Here is a 14,252-nt window from a genome sequence, read left to right as displayed (position 1 = left end):
CCTTCGTCAGTCAGGATCTCTTTTGGGTGCCCGATTCAGGAGATAATTCGGAGTAGAATTATTATTTTTTAATCATCCACTTCATGTTACTGTGACAGTTGAAAGAGGTGAAAAAGCATACCAGGGTGCAAATTACGGGGAGATTTAAATAATAATATCATCCAAATAAGCAGCGGCCTAAGCAGTGTGCGGATGGAGGATTCTGTCCATGAGTCGCTGGAACGTCACGGGGGCCCCAAACAACCCAAAAGGAAAGGTCACAATGCTGTTTTTCGTGCAATATTGTAGCCAGTGGGATCTGCCAATATCACTTTGTCAAATCCAGTGTCGAATAAAAGTGACCCACACCTAACCGATCGAGCAGTTCGTTAATGCATTGGGTATGTGTCAAACTTAGACACCGCGTTGACTTTTCTAAAGTCCACACAAAAACGGACATTTCCATCGGCCTTGGGCACCAAAACCACTGGGCTGCTCCAGTCACTGTGGGACTCCTCGATTACTCCCATGTCAAGCATAGCCTTGAGTTCCTCCTGAACCACATTTTTCTTGTGTTAGGGCAGTACTACTACCCCTGGAGTTGTCTCTGTGTGGTGATCTATGAGATCAGTGTGACCGAGGAGAGGCGAGAACACATAAGAAAACTTGCAATTTTGCCACGTCTGTGATTTGGGACGGAGAGAGGTGGTCTCCATAAGGATGGATTGAGCTGCCGTTTTTAGAGTTACTTCCGGTCCTAGCTCCTCCCTCTCCGGAACAACCATCACCAAAGCCACAGGAAAAGCCTCCCTCCACAGTTTAAGGAGGTTAAGGTGTACACCTGCCATGCTCCGCCTCTATCCTTTCGCCTTACCTCATAGTCGACATCCCCAACTTGTCGTGTGACCTCAAAGGGCCCTTGCCACTTGGCGAGTAATTTCAAGCTTGACGTGGGTAATAAAATGAGCGCTTTATCTTTTTGTGCCTGTAGCAAATTCTCCTGGGTTATTCCTTTGAATTTCCTTTTTACTGCTGGAAGGTCCCATCTCCCAGTTTTCCAGAATGACTTCAAGCACACCATGAGGCTTCCGCCCATACAATAACTCGAATGGGGAAAACCCTGTGGAGGTTTGCGGGACCTCTCATACTGCAAATAACAGGGGATCTAGCCACTTATCCCAATTTCACGCATTATCGTGAATGAAATTACGAATCATGTTTTTCAACGTTTGATTGAATCATTCCACCAGCCCATCCATCTGCAGATGATAAATGCTGGTGCGAATTGATTTAATCTCCAAAAACTCATAAAGCTCGCATAGTGTTCGTGACATAAACGACATGCCCTGATCAGTCAGGGTACCCAACTCGGGAGACAACACGGAAGAGTGCCTCCGCAACATTACATGCGGAGATGTTGTGCAGAGGCACTGCTTCTGGGTACCGCAATGCATAGTCCACTAGAGCCAATGAAAAGCGATGCCGCCATGCAGTCCACTCTAATGGCCCAACGAGGTCCATGCCAATTCTTTCAAAGGGGACCTGGATTAATGGGAGTAGGCACAAGGGCGCTTTTGGGGTGGCCGGCGGATTCACCTGCGAACATCGCCACGAACGCCCGGCCAGTAGAAACGGGCCATGAGATGGTCCAGTGTTTTAGTCTGTCCTAAGTGCCCCGCCATCGGATTATGGTAAGCCACCTGGAATAGTAATTTCTGACGGCTCTTCGGCACCAACAATTGGGTCAACTTCTCTTGTGTTTGAGTGTCCTGCGTCACTCGATATAACCTGTCTTTAATAATCGAAAAATAGGGGTGGGAGAGTTCAGCATTAAGCTGAATTCGCTGACCATCCATTACTTGGTCAAACGCGTACCTGAGGCTCTCATCGCCCGACTGCTCCATGGGGAAATCCTCGAGGGATATCCCCGCCAAGAGAGGAGGAGCAGAGCTCCCCCTGCTCTTGATGTCCACCTGATGTGGAGCTGATGTCAACGGCCCCAGCACCGCCTCCCAGCACATCCCACACCATTTTCCACTACTACAGGACCCATCCACAAACATTTCTCTCGCTAACGCTCGGAACCCATGCCAATTAATCCCCAGGATTAGTGGATGGGTGAGGCGAGGACTAACCGCCGTCTCTACTCTATATTTTTGTCCGCAGAAGTGAATAATGACCGGCACTAGTGAATATTCATGAACTTCTCTGTGCACACACCTCACCTTAACCAAACATGCCTTTCCCAATGCCTCACCTTGAACCAAGCATTGGTGGATTGAGGTCTGGTTACAGCCCAAATCCACCAATGCGTGATATGTACCCCCTTGAACACTCACCGCTTCTGGATCGTCCTGCCATTTTGGTGAATGTGACGTGGGGCGTGGTCATGGCGCCCGCCAGCTCCATGGCTGCGGTGCCAGCCTGCCGGACCAGGCCCTGGAACACCTGCTGATCCGCTGCCTAGGCGTCGAACAGTTCCATGATTTGCTGCTCCTGGTCTCAGCGCAGCTGGAGAAGGGCCTGATCCTGGGTCTGGTGGAAGCTGGAGAGAGATGAGATGATGTCGGCCAGTGGTGAGGACTCCATGACTGGGACACTTGAGGAAGACGCAGTTTTCGGCACCAGTGTAGCAGTCTCACGGGTTTGGGCGGAAATGAGGAAGCAGGAGGCAGGCTTAGAACAACTTATTGTCAATTTTTACTTCCACTTTCAGCGGTCTATGCTCCACACACACAGACGCACACACACACACATACACCCGCACGCACATGGCTCTGTGCTGGATCGTGCTCTCTCTATCGAGGCGCTTGTCTCTCTCTCTCTCATCCTTGCTCCAGCTCACCGCAACACAAATTACTCATTAGTAAAAACTCGCCACTCGCCTTCTCCGGCTCTGCCCTCCATTCACAAATTGGTGCTTGACGACTCCCCCGCTTCCACAATCTGCATTACACAAACTCGTTAATCTGGGCAAACTGAAAAAAGCTGACCACCCCAAAAGTCAATGTATAATTTGCGCACTGAAGCAAACCCTCTCGTCCCCTTGAAAAAAGAGCTTGTCTATGCTCCCAAGGTGGTGCGACAGAAAAATGTTCAGCCAATAGTTGAGAGATCATGAGGTTGAATCCCAGTGATGCTGCAACTGGGAATCAAGAGAGAAAAATTGGCAATGAGAGGATGGCTTTACTCTTTCTCTGCTGTCAACTGGAGTAACACTAGCCAAGCATGGGCATCTGTGAGCTCCTGTATTCAGAATAATTCTTTCCTCCAAGTGTGTTACACTGCCCTGTGATGCAACATGAGCAGCAGTATGAAAATTGGCTGGCTTGATATGTCTTGGAGGAACCATGTTTTTTTGCCCCACCCTCCTCAGTTGATAGCTGTGTGATAGGGGAGAGTTAGCTAGTGATTGGGAACTGGCAAGACAAAATTGTGGCAAAAATGGGGGAAATATAAAAAAAAAAAAACCTGCATGTGTACGCCACTTACCTTGCTGTATTCCCCAGTAAAGGAAGCACAAAAGAAAATGGGGTAAGCAAGGCAGTGTTATGGTGGAGATGAGATGTTTCCTGATTGCACATGGCATTATGAACTCAATACTTATCTAAGATGGATCATTTCACACTGTTTGCTGGAACTGAGCTATGCAGACCTTCTGTCTTTCCTGATCAATCCTCATCTGCCTACAGCTGCTTAGTGAGGCCAAGGCCCAGACCACACACCCTCAAGAAAGGAGACGTTGATCATCGCAATCTTCAGTCGCTGGACTATGCATCGCTAGCAAGCATTGAGTAAAATACTTCTACAGTGAAGCTGGCACTAAGAGAGATCTGTCTCAAATATGTTCATTTTACATTCTTTCTTTGTGTCTAGAGGGCTGGACAAAACCCTGGCTAAATACTGATGAGCTGAGTCCACTAAAGAAAAAAACCACTAATGTACTGAGTCAGGACGTCTTGGCAATTCTAAACAAGTTTGGTCAGTGGCACAGTTGAAGCATGTTTTAAACATGCCATGGTCCAACCCCATTTAAAAAGAGCATAATTTGGATTCTAAAGTACTGAGTAACTACTGGACCATCTCAAAACTTATATTTTATTTTTAATCTAAAATCTTGGGAAAGACTGGCCTTTCCCAGCTTATATTCTTTTTTAAATAATACTGAAATTTATGAAACCAGTCTTCCAGTCTGGTTTTATTCAAATCCAATTAAAATTTTATTGGTCACATATACACAGTGTGACAATGCTTTTAATGACTGTCCGGTGACCTAAAAAGAGAATTTACATAAACAAGAATTTACTTGCATACAAGTAGGTAAAGAAAAAAATAAAAATATAATATAAAGAATATAAAAGATAGATGCCAGAAAAAGTATGTACTATATGTGGAATAAAGTGCAGATATATGCAGGTGTACATGCAATACAATGCTGTGCAACATCAAGCTGAGGTAGCTGCGGTGAACTAATAACAATTATAATAAATACGGGGTAATACGGGTATATTAACCTTGAATGTAGGTGGTGTGGGTGTTGTGCAAAGTCTAGTCCAAGATGTTGTCCTGGTTCAGGGCCCAAATGGCCTGTGGGAAGAAGCTCCTCCTCATTTTCACTGTGTTGGCCTTAAGGAGCGGAAGCGCTTCCCTGACTGCAACAGAGAGATGGCTGAGGAAGATAGTGATGGCTTCACTATCTTTCTGACCTTGGTCCAGCACCACCTGCTGTAGATAGACTGCAGGTCTGGGAGCTCAGTGCAGATGGTGCGCTCAGCTGATTGCACCACCCTCTGGAGAGCCCATCAATCCAGCTTGGTGCTGTTCCCAAACCAGGCTGTGATGCTTCCTGTCAGGATGCTGATGGTGCAGGTCTAGAAGTTCCTTAGCACCTTAGAGGGCAGTTTCCTTAAGTCCCTTAAGCATATAAGATGCCATGACAGGTCCTGCAGGATGTGCCAAGGTCCCGGAAATGCCCAGGTCCTCCAACCTGTTGGTGAGTTTGGAAGGAATTATAGTGTTAAATGCTGAGCTGTAGTCAAAAAACAGTATTTTAACATAATTTCCTTTCCTGGTGTCCAGATGGCTCAGGGCTGTGTTTAGGAGGTGTGCGATGGCATCATCGGTTGAACAACTGGGACAGTATGTGAACTGTAGTGGGACCAGGGTGTCAGGTAATGAAGAGCAGATGAAGGCTCTGACCAGCCTTTCAAAGCACTTCATCACAACTTAGGTCATGAAGTGTGTTCAGCTCGACTGCCAGAGACATGTCCACATTCATCATTCTGGAGGATAGTATTTTATAGTCCATTATTGTTCTCTTTCTCTGCCACAGGCTCCTAGAGCCACACTGTTGGAACTGTGATTCTAGTTTCCTCCCGGATCGCCACTTCACCTCCTTCACCAGTCTACACAAGTCGCAGGACACAGCCTTGTACTCATCCATGTTCCCTGTGGAGAGCCCCATGTTATAGGCAGCAGTGAGAGATGTCAGAGTGTCATGGATGGTTTTATCCACCCATGGGTTCTGGTTGGGAAATGTTCTGATGATGGTTTTGTGGACTGTATCATCTGCCAGCTTCCTGATAAATCCCACAACCACTTATATAAACATGCTGATGTCATTAGAGCATGTCCCAGTCTGCATCATCTAGAGGTTCCTGCAAAGTGACCTCCCTGGGGCTTCCTGTTTCAGCCTTTGTTTGTCTACTGGATGTTGGCTAGCAGGATGTTCTTGACACCATTTTGTTTCCCTTTAGCCTGTTTCACACTAGTGAATCCGCTCTCTTAAACGTGACCAATGACTTATTTGCTTCTGACTTTGGTGTTTGTTCAATTCTGGTTTTACTTGATTTAAGTGCAGCTTTTGACACTGTGGATAAGACTCTACTCATCGAACACCTGGAGCGCTATGTTGGTGTTAAGGGCACTGTACTCAATTGGTTCATTTATTATCTCACACATAGTACATTGTCAACATAGGCAACCACAACTGAATGAAAACAAAACAGGTCATTTATTCAGTCCCCCCAAATCAACTAACAGATTTCTAGAAAACTTGGGCTCTCTTACATGCTATGTCAAACTCCACCAAAACATCTTGTGGTAATTTTTTATCAAGAGCTAAAAAGCAAATTAATGCAGTTGTCAAAAGCAGCTTCTTTCAGTTTATAACAATCACCAAAATCAAACTATTTCTTTCCTCACAATACCTAGAAAAAGTTGTTCATTTTATTTTATCCCAGCTGGAGTGTTGTAATGCCTTGTATGCTGAGATCAGCCAGTCATCTGTTGCACATCTGTAACTAGTTCAAAATGCTGTAGCTCAGCTACTATCTGGTACAAAGAAGAGCGCTTAAATTACCCCAGGTTTAGCTTCACTTCATTGGCTTCTATTTAATTTTAGGATACAATATAATGTGCTACTTTTTGTTTGTAAAGCCCTAAATGGACTGGCCCCCTCTTATATTGCAGACCTGGTTTGCATAAACACTATATCTACAACCTTAAGGCTGCTGATGGTTCCTCAATCTCAGCTGAAACAGAAAGATGATCATGCATTTGCGATCTCTGCACAGAGGCACCAGAACAGTCTACTGGTAGACATCAGACAATGTTCTTCTATGTCCATTTTTAAATGAAAGCTCAAAACATATTTTTATTGAAAGGCTTTTGTGAATAGTTGAATCCATATTATGTGTGTATGTGATTTCTATGTATATGTATGTTTCCAAACATACGGTTTGGAATTGTTTATACAGTATATAGGACTTTGTACAGCACTTTGGTCAACTAACGTTTTTTTTTTTTACAGATGCTTTATAAATAAAATGTAAGTATCAAGTAAGTAAGTAAGTAAGTACTTACTTACTTACTTACTAATGAATGCTGGACCAGTGCCAGCTGGTGAGAGGCAAGTGATCAGCTGTGACTAGTAGCCCGGTGGCATGATCTGCAACATTCTGGTCAGAACATACATAATGTCACTGGTCCAGTTGATGGACATTCATATCAATGACTCTGATAGCCACATACATTTCTGCTGCATCAGCGAGAACTCCCTCACTAGTGCCTTGCCTTCTATTGTGACAGGAGAGACAAAACCAAGAGTTGTCATATATATTGATAATAGTAGAGAGCGTTAAGCCTTTGTGTAAAAGGCTTAACATCTTTTTACACTTTGTATACAAAGTTGCCAATTCCAAGGTTCCATCATACACCAAGGCTGTGCTGGAGAGGAAGTGGATAAGTCCTGGAGACCTATTTATAGAGCTTGGAAGCTGACAAATCTATCTGAATATGACTTGTCACATAAGTTTTTTTATTCTGTTGTGTATTTGATACAATATTTGTACAATATATTTGTACCTTTTTTTCTGTGTTTTGTACTTGTTAGGAGTAAGATTTCAGAATTTAAAAAATTAAGAACCCTAAAAACAAATCCCAAAAATTCAAATATCAAAAATACAGATTTATTGTAAACTTGAACCATCCTGGATTCCCAGGGAAATATAGACACTTTCAGAGTGGTCAAACTCTGCATTTAGCCAAGCACAGCCTTCTGCCAGACTTGCATCCATTACCTTGAAATGAAGTGAGGAGAAGTGAAGAGAAGAGCTGTGGAGTGTAGTAAAAAACAGAAGTTGAACTGAAATGATGTGCATCTACGTGCATCTAAAGCTTTTAAGTTCTTCTCAAATAGCTAGTTTTCTGCAGTGATGTTAAGCACTTCATGCTTAGTATATGACCAGTGTTACTATTTAGATAACATTCTAGCTAGTTAGGCTATGTTAACCTTAGCTTGCTGGCAATAATTAGAAGTTAACAGGCTAAACTCCAGTCATGAAACCTACACAGTTCAGCTTTCTACCTCATTTAACAGACCTGATTCCACTTACCAGCTAATTCCCAAGACTTCATGGGCTGAATTTGGTGTGTTTGAAGAGGGTAAACACAAACTTCTGTAGGGTGGTGTGGCCCTCCAGGACTGAGTTTGACACCCTTGGGCTGTCAGAAATTGTATGGAGCATTATACTATAAGAACTAAAGCTAAATCCTACTTGTTGCATTTTGAGTAACATGGTAGGCTGGTAAATACTCTTTAACATGGATACTTTTAGCACATGGTGTAAAGAATGAGGTTTGGCCATTTGCAAACACACTTATCTTGTAGATACTTACATCATATAGCTGGTGGGCTCCGTCAAAGCAAACTTCGCCCACAATAACCAAGCCAAGGTCTAAGCACTGTATATCTGATGTGTTTAGTAGTCTGTTGTGCTGCTCACATACCTTATGCACACTTAAGACAAACCATCCTAGCAGGAGAATCAGCAATGGGGTTAGGAGGATTCCTTCTTGAGGTAGGCTTTCTAGTCATCTAGGTGTTTGCTCCTGAAGTAACAAATTGGAGTGTGGATGTGGCTTATTGTGAAGGAGACAATATTTGTCTACTTTGGTTTCCTCAGGTATGTTGGCCTGTTGCAGATTTCTTAACTAATACAAGGGTCTTGTAGTTGAACTTCACAGCTTTCTCTGATTTTACATTACTTCAGCAGCTGGATGAGGATAGTGCAAAACTGGGTTTTTTTCTGCTCTTTGTTTGGTTGCAGATGAACTTCACAAAAAAGCTGAATAGTGGAGTACTAATCTTCTTTATATTTAAAGCATGTATTATTCATTGTCCTTGCAGACCATATGGGAGCTTTTCAACAATAGGTTGAAATGTCAAGATATGCAAGGACAGGTAAGAGACCACATAACTTTGCAGGCTTCAATTCCATCAGCAGGTCACCCAACTCCATCAACTGCCAAGCACCTTTGCTTTATTTGCAGGGAAAATCTTTGAGTCTTTTTTGACAGGCCAGGTCATCTGTAACAGTCCTTTTAGTGATGTCATATCCACTCTATGCTGATTTCTGGGCTGGTGATATCGACTGACTTGATTTCCTTTGTGTGATTAGACAACTCTGGACTAAGCAATTTGATGAATAGGTCAAATTCTTCTCTAGCTGTCAGATCTCTAGTGATGTGCTGGAATGATGTTATCCACATACAGTAATTCTCTGGGCGGCCGTTGAATTTTGTTAAACCAGAGCTTACCAATACAGTTCTCATTAAGTGATGGTGAAATAAGGCATCTGTGGCATGGTGACAGTGATGGTGATGGACTTTTGGTGATACAAGAGGAAAAGGGTGGAGGCATGTTGGCTCTGTGCTGGGCTGTTTTGGTGGCTTATATAACTAGCTCTAGCACACTGGCCCCAAGAGGGTAAACTAGAGAAAACTAGAGGAAAATGCTGGTATTGGCTGGTATTGGCTCTCTGAAATTAAGCTGTAGTTCAGCAAGTGTCTGCTGTATTGTACCTGTGAGTGATTGTGGATATATTTTCTGGTCCACTGCACTCTACCTTCCTTTCATTGCCAAACGAGTTGTAGCTTTATATACTTCTGACTCAGCAAACACTGCTGGAGGTTCCTTCTGTAACTGTATCTTGAATGTCACATCCTATTTGAACCATCACTTGAATGTCACAGCCTATTTGATTATTGTTGCTGACCATGTGCATCCCTTCATGGCCACCAGAGTCTCAAAGGAATGTTTCCCAGCATCTTGGGGATTCCATGCCAGAACAGGCTGTTTTGAGAGCAAGGGCGGCCCTACCCAGTATTAGTATAGTGTTCCTAATAAAGTACCTAGTGAGTATATGTTTGCTTGTCAACAGGTTGGATTTCTGAATCTGATTAGTCAGAAAAAGTGATAAATTTTTCTATAACTGCACAACTCTGATAGTAGTTTTGGCTGTATGATCACTGACAGGTTTATGTCAATTTGCTCATTCTAATACATTACCATTTGTATAGTAACAGGTAATTCACAGGGACTATATGAAGGAAATAATACTAAACTAACAATAAATGTAATGCAGAAACACAATTCATATGGGGAAGCTTTCTGTGGATGACATTTATGTAAAATTTATCATTCTACAACATTAAATGTAGCCACAAAATGGTAAAAAGTACATGTCTTCAATTAATTAAAAAATTGTTGGTAAATGCTGTGATAGAAGAGGAATAAAAGGTGCTGTTATAGGAAAAATAAACCGTTGTTGATAATTTTCCTATAATAGCTAGGGGTGTAACAATACATCATGACAAAATTGTGACAATATGCATCGTAGAAATGTGCGTTTTACATCATGTATTTGAGCATTCTATTAATTATGCATCTAATGCAATTTCACTGTTTGAATACCAGAGGTCCCAATCTGCGCAACCCATAAAGTTAAAATATACATAAATAGCGATGGATCACAACAGCTGACACAAATTATAGGTTATATGGTTACACAACTATGTTACAACCAGTAAAAAGAGCTCTTTTCAATAGCTTTTAAACAATGCCAGCCCCCCACGCTGTTATCTACAGTGCCAGAGAAAGAGGCCGTGGAAGGGGTTGGCAGCACTGAGCTGTGACTGGAGCAGAGATGGCACTAAGTGATGATGTATCAGGAAGTGAGATAGAAGATGGTGGAGAGGGAACTTTGAAAAATGTAGGTTGGAATTTTCATACTAAGCAAGAAAAATGGAAGAAATCTTGTGGACATAGTTGCAGCACGGTCAGCGACAGGGAAAGAAAATCAGCAAGCGCAAAACAGGAGGGAAGAATATCAAGTAATCATTAAATTTGAATCGCTAGGCTCCAGAAATCCTTTAAAACTCACTGATGCATTGAAAATGAAGTTGGGCGTTATTAAACATGCAAAATTGTTGTGATGGAAGTCTGTTAGTGTTTTGCAGAGATATCAAACAATGTTTCATGGCTTTATGATGAAAATCCCTGATGGGTAAAACAGTCAAATGTGTCAGATACGGGGAGAGGAAACGGGTGAAAGGTGTGATTTATGGAGTATCAGCAGAAATGTCTGGTTAAGTTATATCTTGATGGCAGCAGTACTAGACTGGATGTAGTACGAGGAAGAGAATCTGTGCTTGACCTTACTATAGTTTCTGGGGATTTGGCAAGAAAGAGTACCTGGAGATTCATGAATCAATCCACATTAGGTAGTGATCACTATCCTATTTACTGCACACTTGGTTTGGAAGTTTATTTCATTGAAGAAGAGTATATAGCTAGATGGAAGGTGAGAAATGCAGACTTGGGTAAGTTATGCACAATATGTAGTAATAGATTAAGTGAATTGTCTGAATTAGATGGTGAAGTAGTGGAAAGAAACTCTAGGATACCAGTATAATACATAATACAGCAGAGGAGGTAATTGGGAAGGTCACAAAAGTTAATAAACAGAAAGCAGTTCCATGGTGGAATAATGACTGTAGAATAGCTGTTAAAAACAGGAACAGTGCATTTAGGAAGGTAAAAGCATCTCACTCATTTCCAGATATAATTAATTATAGGGGGGCACAAGCGATAGTCAGAAAAACTGTAAGAATTGCAAAGCGACGTTACTGGAGAGAATTCTGAAATACTATAGGATGGGAATCTCAGATATATGGGGCATGATAAAGATGATGGGAGGTATCAGAAAGAATAGTAATATGCCTGCTCTCTATAATGGAGAGGAGGTGGCAATTTCAAATAAAGAAATGTTGGCAAAAGGGTGCATAGAAATAATATATCAGAGGAAACTAGAAAAGTAGAGAATCGGTCAGAAAAGAAAATCCTGGAGCATTGGAGAAATGTAGCACAAATGAAAGCTCATTAGATGTTACCTTTTCTCTATGAGCAGGTGTCTGTGGTTAAGTTCTTGGGAGTATGGCTGGATGAAAAATTAACATTCGGTATCCATATAGAGAAATTGGTGTCTAATGCAAGAAAGCCCTGAATGTCCCGCGATGCCTGGCAGGGCGTGAGTGGGGGGTGAGTCACAACTTACTCAGAAACACATTGTGCTCCTTATTAGATAGATTATGGATGCATGGCTTATGATTTAGCATCTGAAACACTTCTTTAAAAAATTGATGCAGTGCAGAGTCAGGCACTCCCACATGTTGTGGAGATTTCAAAACATCTCCAGGAGCAGTCAAGCTGTGCCTTTGCCCACAGTTCCACCATGGATGTTTCTCAAGGCCTTGCATAGGCATTCAGTTACTCCAAGAAACTAAGGAAAATGAGCTAGTATCAGAAGAATACGTTGTTCATCAGTACATTGAAAAGAAGTATATCCACATGATACATATCTTTACATATGGATCAAAGATCCAGTCTTAGGGAAAACTGGAGCAGCTGTTTTTGTTCCTAAATATCAGCTATCCATCAGAAAGAGAACAAGACAATTTATCAGTATTTAGTGTGGATTTAGTTGCAATTCTCCATTGCTCTTCAGTGTCAGTGAGTGGAGGTAATGAATGTTGGGAGAGGAGTTATATGTACAGATTCTCTGGCAGCCCTGAAAAGCTTGCAATCTGGCCATTCTGATAGTAGATGAGATTATATTTGAAATCTTGCAATTTTTGTATAGGACACATAATTGAGGAATTCATCAGATTTCTTTGGGTTCCAGCACATGTAGGGGTGGAGGGCAATGAGGTGGTAGATAAACTGGCAAAGAACTTAATTAAAGGCAGTAATGTAGAGATCACCATCAATAAGAGTAAATCAGAAGCCAAGACTTGTATCCTTAAAGTGGTAAATAACATCTGCAAGAATCAATGGGATAGAGGTGAAGGGGAGGCATCTGTTTAAGATTCAGAAAAATGTGGGAACAGGAGATTTGACTTCAGTATCAAGAAGAAGGGAAGAAGCAATAATTACTAGACTATGTATAGGACACACAAGGTTAAATGCCAATTGTAGCATCACCACCGGCACCTGCCTGCCAGAGGGAGCCCTCGCCCGAGTTTTGACACCACCCACGAGGAACACTTCCGGGGTTTTACGGACATTTAAGCAGCGCGTTCACCACACTAGGACGCGAAGTATTGTTTTCAGGACATTACCAAGCCTTTTCTCTCTGCCTTTGTGTTTTGTTTGCCTTTTGTGTATGACCCTGTTCACGTTTACGGATTACTGCCTTTCCCCTGTGTTTTGGATTTGGTTACCTCGCTGCTTGACTTCCTGGTTTACTGGACTTTGCTTATGATTTCTGCCTGCCGATATGGATTGTTTGCTATTAAACTGCTAATGCATCCTACACAACCTGCCTCCGGCGATTCGTTACAGAATACTTCGCCTGTTTTGGATCCAGCAGAGCGCGCTAATTTCCAGGCGGTGGTGGCCCGCCAAGGAGCTATCATTCGCGCATATAAGGAGCAACTCGCGGCGCTGCAGGCCACCCACGAACAGCTCCAGCATACACCTGTGACTCCCGCTACTTTAACCACACCGGTGCACAGCAAATCCTCCCGGATGGCGCTCCCAGAGAAATTCGACGGCTCCGCGGAGCACTGCCGAGGTTTTCTACGGCAATGCACGAATTTTTTCGCATTTCAACCCCTGGCATACCGGGAGGAGAACACCAATTGTGCCTTCCTCTTGTCTCTACTCACGGGGAGAGCACTGGACTTTACTTACTTCTCTGAGCTTTTCCGCGACGTTTGTGAATACTCGGCGGGAGGGTGTGACGTAGCAGTACAACTCTTGGAGTTGCGTCAAGGCAATGAACCGGCTGCAGATTACGCTGTGAAATTCTGTACCCTAGCGGCCCTAGTATTTAGGGAGGGACTACGTCCGGCTTTACAGGCCAAGTTGGCCTGTTGCAGCACGGGCGTCACGCTGTCTGAGTATATTACCACGGCCATTCGTCTGGATAGCCTCCTCCGCCAGCAACGATGCACGTCTCGCCCTCACTATGAACCCCGGGTTCGGGAGGACTACAGCAGACCAGGGGAGGAGGGAACTGGGCGGCACCAGAGTCTCCCTGGAGGAACGTCAACGTCGGGTACCCCAAAATCTATGCTTCTACTGCAGGGGCACTGGCCACCAGGTTATCAACTGTCCCGAGAAACCATCTAGCTCCAAGGTGAGAAACGATTTCATATTTTCCTGTATGATGCTGAAAGTGACTTTGCACCACACTCAGGGTACTATTGTGGTTCCAGCACTAGTGGACTCCGGGGTGGCTGTCAACCTCACAGAGGACCTTCACCTCCCCATGCTGCCATGCGAACCCCCCCTGACGGCCGTCGATAACCGTCCCATCGGGGGAAGGCCTCATCACTCATCAGACCCGTCCGCTGACCCTACAGGTTGGATTATTTCACTTTGAGGAGACAACGTTTTACATCATCCCCACTCCTTCAAACCCCATCAT

General features: G+C 43.4%; 1 protein-coding gene across 4 annotated transcripts in view; it reads right to left on the bottom strand.

The window, feature by feature from the left end:
• Positions 1-14,252, bottom strand: part of snx10a (sorting nexin 10a) — a 41,103-nt gene that overhangs the window by 16,338 nt on the left and 10,513 nt on the right. Inside the window, exon 3 of one of the 4 annotated variants that reach the window (XM_034298587.2) lies at positions 2,319-2,524. The exons of 2 other annotated variants lie outside the window; for them this stretch is intronic. The gene's annotated coding sequence lies outside the window, so the exon portion shown is untranslated. Of the gene's footprint in view, positions 1-2,318; positions 4,170-14,252 lie in introns of those variants that run through there. One more of the 4 variants, XM_053228491.1, reaches the window with a different exon arrangement.

This window comes from Pangasianodon hypophthalmus, chromosome 23 (genome assembly GCF_027358585.1).
Source record: "Pangasianodon hypophthalmus isolate fPanHyp1 chromosome 23, fPanHyp1.pri, whole genome shotgun sequence".
Classification (NCBI taxonomy): domain Eukaryota; kingdom Metazoa; phylum Chordata; class Actinopteri; order Siluriformes; family Pangasiidae; genus Pangasianodon; species Pangasianodon hypophthalmus.
The sequence above is the reverse complement of the archived record's forward strand: the minus strand, read 5'-3'. Positions and strand labels throughout refer to the sequence as shown.